General features: G+C 41.9%; 1 non-coding gene across 1 annotated transcript; it reads left to right on the top strand.

Annotated features, from left to right (window-relative positions):
• The first annotated feature begins 3,401 nt into the window (after window positions 1-3,401).
• TRNAL-AAG (transfer RNA leucine (anticodon AAG)) lies at window positions 3,402-3,483 on the top strand. The gene has a single exon. It is a non-coding gene; the product is annotated as a tRNA-Leu (tRNA).
• The last annotated feature ends 11,853 nt before the right edge of the window (window positions 3,484-15,336 follow it).

The following is a 15,336-nucleotide window of genomic DNA, read 5'->3' as shown; positions in this document are numbered from 1 at the left end:
CATAGTTGTCAGATGCTGGTAGATTACATTGAATAATAGAGATTAACACTATAAAAAACTGTCCTTCTGATCATTTGATCCCACTGTTTTTTGTAGATGATACCCAACTTCATATGAAGATATCTTGTAGCTGTTGCAGTTGACCTTCTACCAGGTCAATACAAGTTTATAACCTCATGTGTTTTCATGAGGGGAACCTATTGATGTAGCCTTCTTCCTCTAGCTACAGGAGCTATCACACTCACAGGTTCTAACACTGCTGGAGGCCTTCAACCACCCCAACATCTGCTGAAAAAATAGCACTGTGAGCTGTAGGCAGTCCAGGAGAATCCTGGAGTGCATTGAGGATGACTTCTTAAGCTAGGTAATAGACAGCCCTATCAGAGGGGATGGGATATTGGACCTGTTGGTCATCAATGCAAGCAAGATAGTCTGTGACATCAAGATTGGAGGGAGTCTGGGCTGTAATGATCATGCACTGGTTGAGTTGGCAGTCCTGAAGGATATGAGTCAAGTGAAGAGTAAAGACAGGACCCTGAATATTAGGAAAACAAACTTCCATCTGATCAAGGAGTTAGTTAATAAGACCCACAGGAAACTACCCTCAGGGACAAGGGAGCAGAACAGAGCTGGCAGATCTTTAGGGACGCTTTCCATAGAGTGCAAGAGCTCTCGATCTCCAGGCGTAAGAAGTCAGGAAAGGAAGACAAGAGACCAGCATGGCTCAGTTGAGACTTGCTGTTCAAACTAAAGGGCAAGAACGAAATGCACGGGCAGTGGAAGCAGGGACAGGGATCCTGGGAAGAGTATAGGGACACTGACTGGCTCTGTGGGGGTGGGGTCAGGAAGGCCAAGGTGTGGCCACAGCTGAACTTGGCAAGGGATGCAAAGAATAATAAGAGCTTCCATAGGTATGTCAGTCAGAAAAAGAAGGTCAAAGAAAACTTACCCCCTCAGATGAGCAAGACTGGCAAACTGACAAAAATGGATGAGGAGAAGGCTGAGGTACTCAATAAATTTTTTTCGTCAGTCTTTACTGGCAACCTCTCTTCCCACACCTCTTGAGTGGATGAACTGCAAGACAGGGACTGGAGGAGCAAAGTGTCTCCCACTGTAGGAGAACATCAGGTTCATGACCACCTGAGGAACCTGAACACACATAAGCCTATGGGACCTGAGAAGTTGTATCCCAGAGTCCTGAGGAGATTGACTGATGTGGTTGCCAAGCCACTCTCCATGATATTTGAAAAGTCATGGCAGTGAGGTGAAGTCCCTCGTGACTAGAAAAAGGGAAACATTACACCCATTTTAAAAAAGGGTAGAAAGGAGAACCCTGGGCACTACTGACCTGTCATCATCACCTCTGTATCTGGGAAGATCATGGAACAGATCCCCCTAGAAGCTATGCTAAGGCACATAGAGGACAGGGAGATGATTCAGCACAGCCAGCATGGCTTCACAAAGGGCAAATCCTGCCTGACTAATCTAGTGGCCTTCTGTGATGGAGTGACTACATCAGTGGACAAAAGAAGAGCTATGGATGTCATCTATCTGGACTTCTGTAAGGCCTTTGACATGATCTCCCACAGCATCTGGTGAAGTTTCCACCAATTGGAAAAGGGGAAACATAGCCTCCATTTTTGAAAAGGGAAAGAAAGGAAGACCCAGGGAACTACAGGCCAGTCAGTCTCACCTCTGTGCCCAGCAAGACCATGGAGCAGATCCTCCTGGATCATATGCTAAGGCATATGGAAAAAAAGGAGCTGACTGGTAACAGCCAACATGGCTTCACTAAGGGCACATTGTGTCTGACAAATTTGGTGGCCTTCTGTGACGGGGTTGCAGCATTGGTGGATAAGGGAAGAGCAACTGACATCTTTGGACTTGTCCAAAGCATTTGATGCTGTCTACATGACATCCTTGTCTCTAAATTGGAGAGACATGGATTTGACTGATGGACTATGCAGTGGATAAGGAATTGGCTGGATGGTCACACTCAGAGTTGCGATCAACAATTCAATATCCAAATAAAGACCAGTGACGAGTGACATTCCACAGGGCCTGATATTGGGATCAGCACCATTTAACATCTTTGTTGATGACATGGACAGTGGGACTGAGTGCACTCTCACCAAGCCATGTGGTGTGGTTGACATGCTGGAGGGAAGGGATGCCGTCCAGGGGGACCTTGACAGGCTGGAGAGGTGGGCCTGTGAGAACCTCATGAAGTTCAACAAGGCCAAGTGCAAGGTCCTGAAAATGGATCGGGGCAACCCCAAGCACAAGTACAGGCTGGGTGGAGAATGGGTTGAGAGCAGCCCTCAGGAGAAGGATTTAGGGGCATTGGCTGATGAGAAGCACAACATGAGCCAGCAATGTGCGCCTGCAGCCCAGAAAGCCAACTGTATCCTGGGCTGCATCCAAAGAAGTATGGCCAGCAGGTCAAGGGAGGTGATTCTACCTCTCTACTCTGCTCTCGTGGGACCCCACCTGGAGTACTGTGTTCAGTTCTGGAGCCTTCAGCACAGGAAATGCATGCAGCTGTTGGAGCAGGTCCAGAGGAGGGCCACAAAAACGATCAGAGAGATGGAACACCTCTGCTATGAAGACAGGCTGAGATAGTTGGAGTTGCTCAGCCTGGAGAAGTGAAGACTCTGGGGAGACCTTATTGCAACCTTTCAATACTTAAAAGGAGATTATAAGAAAGGTGGGGACAGACTTTTCAATAGGGCCTGTAATGATAGGACAAAGGGTAATGGTTTTAAACCAAAAGAGAGTAGACTGAGACTAGATAAAAGGAAGAAATTTTTTGCAAAGAGGATCGTGAAACACTGGAACAGGTTGCCCCGAGAGGTGGCAGATGTAGATTTTCATCCCTGGAAACATTTAAGGTCAGGTTGGATGAGGCTCTGAGCGACCTCATATAGTTGAAGATGTGCCTGCTCATTAAAGGAGTTTTGGACTAGATGACCTTTGAAGGTCTCTTTCAATCCAAACTATTCTATGATTGTATCATTCTATGAAGGAACAGATGTTTCCTTGCCCCAATCTCACTACACTCCAAAAATATGAAAATGTAAAGTTGAATGCAAAGTCAACACACATGCCTCCCAAAAATATACCATCACCCTTTCTTTCCTTGGGAAGGGATCACAGGTTCATAGACAAGGAGATATTTGAAGAACTTTCCAGCTGATGTTCTCTGACAGCTAACATGGGGACTAGAAATATGTGGTGAACTGTAAATAGTGTCTGCCTCTACTTAAAGCCATTATTGGTCCCTTTTCCTACTATATTTAAGTCATGGATGGAGATTATTTGTTTTAAAACATCCTGTGAAAAGTTGGATTGTGATTAGGGGAGATAGTTGCTGGAGATGATTGAAATCACTTTATCACCAGGGTAGTGTGGCCGAGCGGTCTAAGGCGCTGGATTAAGGCTCCAGTCTCTTTCGGGGCGTGGGTTCGAATCCCACCACTGCCAGGAATGTTTTCTAAGGTGTCAGAGTATTGTCTGTCAGAAGTATAAATTAGGAGAAGAGTGGGGATTGGATACTGGTTGACAGCAGGCTCCGTGTGAGTCAGCAGTGAGCCCTGGCAGCCGAGAAGGCAAACCCAGTCCTGAAGTGCATCAAATACAGTGTAACCTGGTACAGCTGGTCAGAAGAGGTGGTTATCCAATGGTGTTTAGCCTTGGCAGTACTACTGTGTGCAGTTCTGGGCCCCACAATTTAAAAAGGATGTGAAGGTTCTAGAATGCCACCAGAAGAGGGCAACAAATGTTGATGAAAGGACTGGAAGGAACAGCTGAGGATTCTGGGATTGTCTGGTTTGGACAAAGGATGACCTCATTGATCTCCACAGCTCTCTGAGGAAGGGAAGTGGAGAGGGAGGTGCTGCTCTTTTCACCCTGGTTCCCAGGGACAGGAACAGTTCAAAGTTGATTTGAAAGGGGATATTTAGACAGGATGTTAGGAAGGATTTCTTTGCCAAGAGGGTGGTCAAACACTGAAACAGGCTTCCTGGAGAGGGGGTTGATGCCCAAGCCTGTCAGTGTTAAGAGGCATTTAGACAGTGCCCTTAATAACACATTTTAACTCTGTCAGCCCTGAAGAGGTCAGGCAGTTGGACTAGCTGATCATTGTAAGTCTCTTCCAAATGAAATAATCTAGTCCTATTCTATTTTATTCTAGTCTATGGACTTCATGACTCCATGCTCAGTTTATGGAGGCAATCTTCCTTCCTAACGGGGACAGACATGAAAAGCCTCAAGAAATGCTGTCATCTGAGCTGATTTCCCACAGTTCGGTCTCCAAAGACAACCTGGGCTACCGGCTTCCCCAGACTGACCACTAGTTCTGCGTCAACGCCATATATGAATTTCAAAGCCAGCCCAGCACCTCTGGGTAACTGTCGACTTCCAAATACAGGTGTCACAAGTAACTTTCTTCCTACACCAATATACCAAGTCAATCAGTCTAAGAAATCAGACCTTCTTGCAAAATCACTCTATATCTCAAACACTGAGCTTTCTGTCTTAGCAGGAATCATCTGGATCCTTCCTGTGAATGTGCAATAATACCCTCATACAGGCCTAAATACCTGCTTTTGTAGGAACTTGAGCTCAAAATGCGGCTGACTCACACAGAGCATTTATTGCATAAAATGACAGCAAACTTGTACTAGTCTTCTACTGCTCATGCTTTTCAAAGGTAGATCCATCCTAAACGATTCCTTTCATGCTTAACTCTTCCCCACCCCCTTCCTTGCCATCTCCTTACCTTACTGCCTAGAAAGAACCTGTTTCAGATTTCGAATGATCATGTACCTGGAGACACATTTACTTCTCTGACACCTCCTAAATATTTTTCTTTACTGTTTGCCGGGAGCACCATTCCATTATTGCCCTCCCTCCCCTCCTCTCCCCACCTCCTCAGCCTGGCTTTTCTTCTTGGTGTTGTCTTCTATCCTCTAGTCTTTCCCAACCTCCACAAATGCCTTTAAAGACAACTCCACTGTTTTGCTTGACTGTGGAAAGTTTGTATTTCCAGTTGCTTACAAAATATTTGAAAATATATTTGTATTTTCATTAATTAAAGGCCATAAAGTGTCTCATAGACAATATGGCAGCAAAGAACATTTTTGAATGTACTGAGCTGTTGTCACTGATGGAAAGCCATCCTTTTAGCCCAAATGAAAGGGAAATAGCCCAGGTGTCTGGAATCACATCTCTGTGTCTTGTCAATTAAATGGTACTACTATTATTAAATAAGCTAATAAAGTCCTTCAGGAAGGAATGAAGGCACGGGTTTTTCTGGTAATTATGATATCTGCACATTGTGGCATCTCCCTATGGTGGCAGTTTCGAGACTTGCCAGCAGTTACACTGAAAAAGAAAGAAACTCTATCTGCTTCTAAATGTCATACCTTCACTGTGTGAGCAGCCCATAATGACACCAAAGCTATTTAAGTTTAGACCAGAGCTCCCTATTAGATGGTAGACAGTAATGCCTTTTAACAGTACTGCAGTGCAGAAGACTCAGTCAGCACCTAAATCATGTGAGACGTTTCTGCCAACAGTAGTATTCTGGTGATTACACATAGCTATTTTTAAAGAAAATGTAGGACAACGTACTGGATTTCCCTTCTATGTTCCTAAAAACCCTCCTGTTAAACAGCTTCACAATATCTTCACGATCTAACCTAAGGCATGAGGAGATTATTATATTAATTAAGACAATATTATGATTAAGGGCTCTTTGTCTTGGTGAAAGGCAGATAACACAGCCAAACAGCTCCAAATGTCCATCAGCTCTTCATATTAAACTGGTGAGCATACCTAATTCTTGATTTTCCTCAGATGTTGTTAATCTTTCATCGTGATACTTACCTGATCATCTCATTTCTCAGACACAAGCACTTCTGGTGTATTTTTTACCAACCTCATTTGTCCCAGTCTCAGCTGCCAGTTTGTAGATGTGTACCTTCTACCTCTCATCTGTGACCTTCAGTTCCATCAGTTATGTATATTGTTTCCACATGCATTTAATTTTCAGGATGGAAGAGATTGTAGCTTTGCTGTCTGGTCATATTATCGTTGCAATCTTTACTATAAAGGCTTTAACCCATCATGAGCTCTTTGGAGTCAGCGGGTCATAAGAGCAGCAGGACAAAAGCATTGTTCAATGTCTTATCAACTAGTGACTGTGCAAGACAGTGTTTCATACCTGTTCTATTTAATTTCTCATCTTTAAAAGAGCCAGAAAACTTCTGCTGTCTGATGCAGCCATATTGCAAACCATAGGCTGTACCATCTGAACAGTCTTTCAGTCTTTTCGTTAGGCTGGATGTATCCATGGCTGATTTTCTTGTTCTAAAATAATTCAAAGTTAAGGACTTGTCTGCTTGCAATAAGATCACTCAATAGCTATTTTGGGATGCCATGTGTTGAAGATAGAACACTCCATTTAGCAATGGCAGAATGGACTGACATGTCAGGGAGAAACTAAAGTTTTAGAAGGTGGGAAAAAAAAATCCTTAAATGGCTGTTTATGTGCTACAGTTAAACCAAAACCAATCAACCAGAAAAACCAAAACCAAAACCGAAAAAAAACAAAACCAAGAAGACAAAAAACCCCTTCACTTATTTTGTGTAATTGGACAGATAAGAACCTTTTGAGACCATAGATCTCATATAGAAATTGTTCTGTATGCTGCTTCACACTAGATCAGCATTTCTGCCTATTGTAAGATTTGTTTTTCTGGTACTTTTATCTGGTTTTTGAAAAAAGTATTTATTGCTAGTTACAAAAGATCAGACTTCAACAAAATTTATTATAAAGTCATAGCAAGTTTCATAGCCAAATAAGGTTGATGTCAGGGTCTTTCAACATGGCCATCTTGCACATTTATTTGTAGAATAGATCTGAAATAAATACAAGGGTTGACTCAATGACATAGATTACTTTTTCTGAGGGAATTTTATTATCTGATTCCTGTATTGCTCTGAATCATTTTATTTGTAATTAAAATTTCTGAATTATGTGAGATTTCAAATCCATTTCTGCAAATTCAATACCTGAAACAGCAGCTAAATGTTCTTCCAATATGTTTTAAGATAATCTACATTGTGTGTGACTTAACACATATGCATATTTATGAAATATCTTTGTGGAAAACACAAGTGCGAGTAGACTCTTCTCAATTTGTGCATCACTTTCTTTTCTCTTTGTCAGAACACAAAAGACATATGAGTCAAATCTTCTACTTGGAGATAGGCTCCTAAATCATATTTGAGCTTGTTTGCTTGAGTGGTGACTGGCTTGGTAGGAACATTAAATGTGAGTCCTGGGGCATGTCAGAACATTGTCTTTATTTTCTGCAATACTTTGTTGGTTTTCTCATGACTGTTGCAAAGTTGTGGTCTCATGAAACAATTATTTTAGAGGAACAGATAAAGCTGTTTCACCTGTGAAGTACTGTACAGGAAGTTCTCAAGGATCTTCTACACATTTTGGGGGGGGAGGGGGTGGGGGGTATTTCATGTCAGCTACAACTTCAGTGTGTTCTTAAATGGCTTGATGAATGCATGTGTCCCATGTATTTGAATGCTTTTGTCATGGGTGGGGTCTTTTGAGAATGAACTTGGTATATCACCCTTGTGTCCTTGTCACCATTTTTCTCAGTGTCTGCATTCAGCTGGGGCTGACACAGACATTATCACACCATCACAGGACTGTTCAAAATACCTGCAAGTATTTCTTTGCTCTTTTATTAAAACATTCCCAGTATCGGTTTATTGCAAGAGGTAAATGGATAATCTTGTGTCTACTGTATAATGTTTGAAATTGCTCAGTTCAGCTGATTGATTATGTAATCTGGCTTGCCAGGACCTGTCCTTGCTCTCAGTAAAAATGTTTTTATCAGCTTTTTGGTGCTGTATATCAAGAAGTGTGCAGATAGGTTGATGCTACCTCAAAATAAACCTGATATTCTCTTGTGAATGCTATTAAAACAGAATTTCTTATCTGCCATTTCCCTTTTTAATTTTGATGAAACTGTTAACCCATGTGCTTGACTTTGTGATGTTTTTGTAACACCTTTTTTTCAAATTCTAATCGGAGTTCCTTCACTCTTTTCTTCTTAGGCTGTTTTCAGCAGGAACACTAAACATGAGCACACCATTCTTGGTATTTCTAGACTCGGCACTTTTTCCCCTCTTCAGCTTTGCTACATGTTTTATCTGCTCTTCTCCTAGGTGTAGATGAGAAAAGGACTTGATTTTGATCAAACACAATACTTTTCTTTGATTATAATATTTCCTAAGTATTAGGATTTCATTCTAATTGGAATATATTCAGTTGGTTTCTAATAAAATAAATTAATACTTCCAGGACTTCCTTTCCCACTGTGTGCAATAAAAGAGATACTTGCAGGTCTTCTTCTCTGTTATCTTCCCCCAAGGAATTTACACTGATATGGAAACCTTGTCTCTGTTACTTTCGGTCCTCAGCAAGTTCACTGAGATAAAGATAAGAATGTTTTCTAGGTAGTCTTACTTTTTCTTTTGACTTTCATATACTGACAGGGTTTCAAATAAACCAGCAAATCCTTGCTTTGCGTGGGCTATGGTTGCTTCTGACAACATGTTGTGCTGTCCTTTTTATATATCAGGAAGCCAGATTGTGACCAAGGATATAAAATTTAAAGTAGAGCTCACTGTATTAGACACAAAGCACAATAGTTTCATCAGATGCGTCAAGTCCAAGATCCTTCTGATAATTAGATATAATTAGTTTTAAACAGAATTTGAAGAGATGTCACCTCTATAATTCTGAGCCATCCTTTAAATTCAAGCCTAGGAGGCCTATGTCTAAAGTTGCTTTTGGTGAGTATGAAGTTGGTCACCTTTTATGTAGAATAGCTAGAATACTCTTGTTCACTATAACGATAATCTGAAGATCTCTGCATGTCTTTAGTGATAAACCCTACAGTATGTGAGCATTTGTGACTTTGATAAATACAGCTTGTTGTTAACATATTTTGCCTGTGGGAAGGTATTCTACAAAAAACTACCAACATACTAGATAGGTTTAGTTATTTTTGCTCATGTTTATGAAGGTTTAAAATCCTCTAAAAGGAAAAGCAACAGGCAAATGAAAGTCAAGAAAACATCTCTGAAATTTGGAAAATCAAACAGCCCTTGAATCTGCTTTTAAGGATGGTATTTAGGATATCATTATATTCCATTTATTTCTCTCTTCTTTTTTCCACTAGTCACAGAGAAAGAGCATCAAAAGAAAACCCACACACAATTTGAGGTACAAAAGTATCAAATTATTTCACAAAAAAAAAACCTCTATTGTTGCTTTGATACAGATCTATATCTCCATCTTCTGATGTTTCTTTCTGACGCTAGCCTTTAGTCTCTGATGTATTTTAGAGTATAAAATGCTGACTACATCTTTTGCTACACATGTCAGAGTAAAGTATTAGCTATTTTAGCCTTTACCTAGTCTTCTGCACAAGTAGCCTCTCTGAAGAGGATCATACTGTTGATTTCCAGTAAATAATTGTTCTTGTTGATGTGATGTCATTTTTACTGGAAGGGCTGATTTTCTGGGAATTTCTTTAGGACACAATTTCTTTAAAGATGATCCACAATCATTTAAAACAAAGAGTCATTAACTCTGGACTTTTTTTTGTCCTGCTGTGGTCTCTGCTGAGCATGCTTTTATTTCTTATTTGAATCTTGAGTTAGGTGTTTATTAAAGAGAAAAGGTCTTGTTATCTATCACTATTGTTACACTGAAATCAAAATAGTTAAAAAATTTAATAAACAGTGCTGTTAAACTGACATCTGTAAAGCCCCATCCTTTAGAACAAGTTAATGATTTACCTAGAATAGAAAAGCAAATAGCAGACCACCCAGCAACATGGTTTGTACTAAACAATGTGATTTGTTTGATACACAAAATTTCCTTGGGTGATAAATACCAAGTGTGGTCAGCAAATCAGAAAGAACCTGGAACTGCCAAGGTAAAGAAAACGTAACTCCAGCAGGGGGAGATTGCAACCACTGACTCATTGACCACCTACCCAAAGGATACCACCTATTTAAAAGAGAACAACGTGAAGTTCAGCATGGCCAAGTGCAAGGTCATAGAATCATAGAATCATAGAATCATAGAATCATAGAATCATAGAATCATCTGATTGGAAGAGACCTTCAAGATCATCGAGTCCAACCATTCACCCTGCACTGTCAGGGTCCCTAAACCATGTTGCTCAACACCAAATCTACACGTTTTTTAAACACCTCCAGGGATGGGGACTCCACCACCTCCCTAGACAGCCTGTTCCAATGCTTCACAACCCTCTCCGTAAAGAAATTCTTCCTGATATCTAACCTAAATTTCCCCTGGTGCAACTTGAGGCCATTTCCTCTCGTCCTGTCGTTCATAATGTGGGAGAACAGACCGACCCCCATCTCCCTACAACTGCTTTTCAGGTAATTGTAGAGAGCGATAAGGTCCCCCCTGAGCCTCCTCTTCTCCAGACTAAACAGTCCCAGCTCCCTCATAGGACAAGTTCTCTAAACCCTTCACTAGTTTTGTTGCCCTTCTCTGAACCTGCTCCAGCACCTCAATGTCCTTCTTGAAGTGAGGGGCCCAAACTTGGACACAGTACTCAAGGCGTGGCCTCACCAGTGCTGAGTATAGAGTTGGGGCTATTCAGCCTGGAGAAGGGAAGGCTTCAGGGAGACCTTCTAGCAGCCTTCCAACACCTAAAGGGGGCCTACAGGAAAGCTGGAGAGGGACTTTTTACAAGGGTGTGTAGTGATAGGACCAAGGGCAATGGCTTTAATTTAGAAGAAGGTAGATCTCAATTAACCATAAGGAAGAAATTCTTCACTCTTAGTGTGGTGAGGCACTGGAACAGGTTGCCCAGAGAAGTTGTGGCTGCCGCATCCCTGGAAGTGTTCAAGCCTAGGCTGGATGAGGCTTTGAGCAACCTGATCTAGTGGAAGGTGTCCCTGACCACGGCAGGGGGGTTGGAACTAGATGATCTTTTAGGTCCTTTCCAACCCAACCCTTTCTATGATTCTATGGATGAACCTCAATGTCTGTAGACCACAAAAAAACACTGTTCAGAGTAGCAGCCATGAAGCATGAATTCTCTGCTTTTCATTTAGAGGAATTCTTCTTCAGATGTCCCAGCAATAAAGGCTGCTCAACAGACTAAATGAAGAATGGTGCTGAGACCTGAGAAGTAATTCATCCCAGCTTTTGCTAGAGCAAAGAAATGTAGGAAGCAATATGTGGCTGACAATGAAGAAGTGTAAATTAGTGTTCCAAGTGCATTCAGCATAATCACAGCTCTTCAGCAGCATGGGAAAAGACATACAGTGTTAGAGTTAGGGCAATGTTTCAGTGTAACTGTTGTTGCTTGGACAACCTCCTGCTTTGCAGTAAGCAAGTGGCACTGAAGTAAAGTTAATGGTAAAGCAAGGGGAGATTTGTATTTAAGATCACTCAGTTCAGGTAAATTACTTCTTACCCAGTGAGCATGCCAAAGGGTCACCAGCAGACAGAGTTGTATCAAACTCTACTGTTTCCTACTGCAACAAAGACTTTACATAGACATTTTCTATGGTCTTCCTCACGTTTTGGATTTGTATAAAGATGAAAAACCAAACTGCAACCGAATCAAAACTGCTGCATTTCACAAGGCTTCTAACAAAACTCTGTGGGATTATGGCTTCCTTACTGTGTTGACACAGAACCATACCTCAGAGCAGCTTCTTTAAAAAGTAGTCTAAAGTTTGGCCAAAAAGTAAGGTCCTGCACATGGGTTGGGGCAATCCCAAGCACAAGTACAGGCTGGGTGGAGAAGGGATTGAGAGCAGCCCTGCGGAAAAGGACTTGGGAGTGCTGGTGGATGAGAAGCCCAATATGAGCCGGCAATGTGCACTGGCAGCCCAGAAAGCCAACCATATCCTGGGCTGTGTCAAAAGAAGCGTGGCCAGTATGTTGAGGGAAGTGATTCTGCCCCTCTACTCTGCTCTTGTGAGAACCCGCCTAGAATACTGTGTTCAGCTCTGGAGTCCCCAACACAAGAAGGACATGGAGCTGCTGGAGCGGGTCCAGAGGAGGGCCACGAAGATGATCCAAGGACTGGAACACCTCTGCTATGAAGACAAGCTGAGAGAGTTGGGGCTGTTCAGCCTGGAGAAGAGAAGGCTCCGGGGTGATCTTATGGCAGCTTTCCAGTACTTAAAAGGGGCCTGCAGGAAAGCTGGGGAGGGACTTTTTCCGAGGGCATGTGGTGATAAGACAAGGGATAATGGCTTTAAACTGAAAGAGGACAGATTTCGATTAGATATAAGGAAGAAATTTTTCACTCAGAAGGTGGTGAGGCACTGGAACAGGTTGCCCAGAGAAGTTGTGGCTGCCCCATCCCTGGAAGTGTTCAAGGCCAGATTGGATGAGGCTTTGGGCAACCTGGTGTAGTGGAGGGTTTCCCTGCCTGTGACAGGGGGGTTGGAACCAGATGATCTTTGAGATCCCTTCCAACCCAAACCATTCTATGATTCTATAAGTAGGAAGCTGAGTATGTGTTCTGATTTACATCCTAGGTGGAGAAATTTTAACCAATCATTTAATAGAATAACAATGTATATGTTTTAGAATAATGAATATGTTAATGTTTTGTGTAAAAGCAACTGTTGATTTAGAGCTTTGGTGTGCTGTCTTGGGGCAGGCACCTATATATATGTATATATGCAATAGAAGAAAATCCATTCTGTGTGTGGATTGGCATATTGAACACTAGGTGAACAAACCCCAGGTTTTGGGACAACACCATGAGCCTTTTTAAAACATCCTGTCCTTCCCTTAAGTTCTCAGATCTGCTGTTGCACGTGTTCTTAATAAAAGTTAATGTTTCAAGGATTTCCAAAATTATTTCATCTACACACTACCACCTAAAATAGAAGCAGGTCTTCTGAGCACAAGGAGTCACTAATAGAGAAAACACGTGAGGGATTGTTTTCCTAAATGTGCTATATAAAGTACCACAGGATTTTGCTATACAGTGTTGTTATTTCATTTTTTTTTTTCTAAATGGGTTATAAAATCAAGTTAACATATGAATATAAGAGTATCATGCTGGCTCAGACCAAAGATCCAGTGGAGATAGATCTAGTGGAGTCTCCAGAAAGTGGACACTTTTTTTTTTTTTTATTATTTAATGCTATCCAGTACTTAGCTGATGCTTTCATAGAATGGTTTATAATAACACCAAAGTTTTGATTCTGAGTGTTATTGGTCAGCTGAGATCCTCTCATTTTATACATGAACCTAAGATTGCTTTTCCCCGTGTGTATCAATTTACACCTACGTGCAGTGAATTTCATCTGCCATTTGTATATCCAGTTACTCAATTTGTAAGATCTTCATAATCTGCCATCATCCTTAGTATCTTGAATTACTTTGCATCATCAGAAGCACAGTCACTTCTTCAATGCCCTTATGGGTCTATTTATGAAGGTGTTGAATAACACAGCACTCCACTACTGATCTCCCTGTGCCACAGGAATTAATATTTCACTCCTGCTTTCCATTTCTGATCTCTTAACCATTTATTCATTACATTTGTCCATGTAAGGATGCCCTACACTGATGTGGTGGCTGCTTGTTTTCCTTAAGAGTTTGCAGTGAAGATCATTGTGAAAAGTCTTTTGCAGATCCTGATAGGTTATATCAGCTTTATCACTGCTATCTCTGCGATTGTTGACTTTGTCAAAGAGTTATCAGTATATTTCTGGAGCAGAACTTCTTTTCATAGAAATGTCTGGATTTCATTTTTGGAAACATATTTACAGAGATATTCAGTAATTTATGCTTTCCTATGCTGATTTGTTTGGCATGGAAGTGTTTTTTTTTTGTTTGTTTTAGGTTTTTTTTTGTGGGTTTTATTTTGAAGAACAATATCATGACTGCTGCCCTGAAGCCTTCATGTATTGAGCTTTAAGTGAGAGGTTACATGTTAAATTTAGTAATTCATCGATTTTGTCACTGAGTTCATTTGAACTCTTAGGTGAGTCCAACCTAGTCCTGGCAAGTTGCTGACATTCATTTTGCCTCTTTGTGTATAACCACATTAGTTCAGCTTCAGGTATAGCTTCTCCTGAGTCTCTCCATCCCCAAACCTGTCAAGGGATTGCAGATGGGAAAAGTCTCTGTTCCTTTTATGGTGAACATCAGCTAAAATATATTCAACTTCCGCAAAATTATTTTGTTATGAGTGCCCTTTATCATAAAATTGTAGAATGGTTTGAGTTGGAAGGGACCATAAAGATCATTTAGTCCCAACACCCCTGCCATGGGCACAGGCACCTTTCCCTAGATCAGTTTGCTCAAAGCCTCATCCAACCTGGCCTTGAACACTTCCAGGGATGGGGCAGCCTCACCTTCTCTGAGCAACCTGTTCCAGTGCCTCACCACACTCAATGTAAAAAATTCCTTATATCTAATCTAAATCTACTTTCTTTCACAGAATCACAGAATCACAGAATGTTAGGGTTCGGAAGGGACCTCAAAGGATCATCTAGTCCAATCCCCCTGCCTGAGCAGGACCATCTAGATCAGATCACACAAGAACGCGTCCAGGAGGGTTTTGAACATGTCCAGAGAAGGAGACTCCACAACTTCTCTGGGCAGCCTAAATCCGTTGCCCCTTGTCTTATCACTATACACCCTTGAAAAAAGTCCCTCTCCAGCTTGCTCGTAGGCCTCCTTTAAGTACTGGAAGACTGCTAGAAGACCTCCCTTTTAAGCCTTCTCTTTTCCAGGCTGAACAACCTCAACTCTCTCTGCCTGTCTTCGTAGGAGAGGTGCTCTAGTCCTCAGATCATCTTCGTGTCCCTCCTCTGGACTTGCTCCAACAGGTCCATGTCCTTCTTATGTTGGGGACCCCAGAGGTGACCACAGTACTCCAGGTGGGGTCTCACGAGAGCAGAGGGGCAGAATAACCTTCCTTGACCTGCTGGCCATGCTTCTTTGGACACAGCCCAGGATATGTTTTGTTTTCTGGGGGCAAGCGCACATTGCCGGCTCATGTTGAGCTTCTCATCCACCAGCACTCCCAAGTCCTTTTCCTCAGGGCTGCTCTCAATCCCTTCTCCACACAGCCTGTACTTGTGCTTGGGATTGCCTCGACCCACGTGCAGGACCTTGCACTTGGCCTTGTTGAACTTCATGAGGTTCACATGTGTCCACCTCTCCAGCCTGTCAAGGTCTCTCTGGATGGCATCTTTTCCCTCCAGTTTGTCAAC

Source organism: Tauraco erythrolophus, chromosome 4 (assembly GCF_009769465.1).
Source record: "Tauraco erythrolophus isolate bTauEry1 chromosome 4, bTauEry1.pri, whole genome shotgun sequence".
Lineage (NCBI taxonomy): Eukaryota > Metazoa > Chordata > Aves > Musophagiformes > Musophagidae > Tauraco > Tauraco erythrolophus.
Note: the sequence above shows the minus strand (reverse complement) of the source record. Positions and strands in the feature narration are given on the sequence as shown.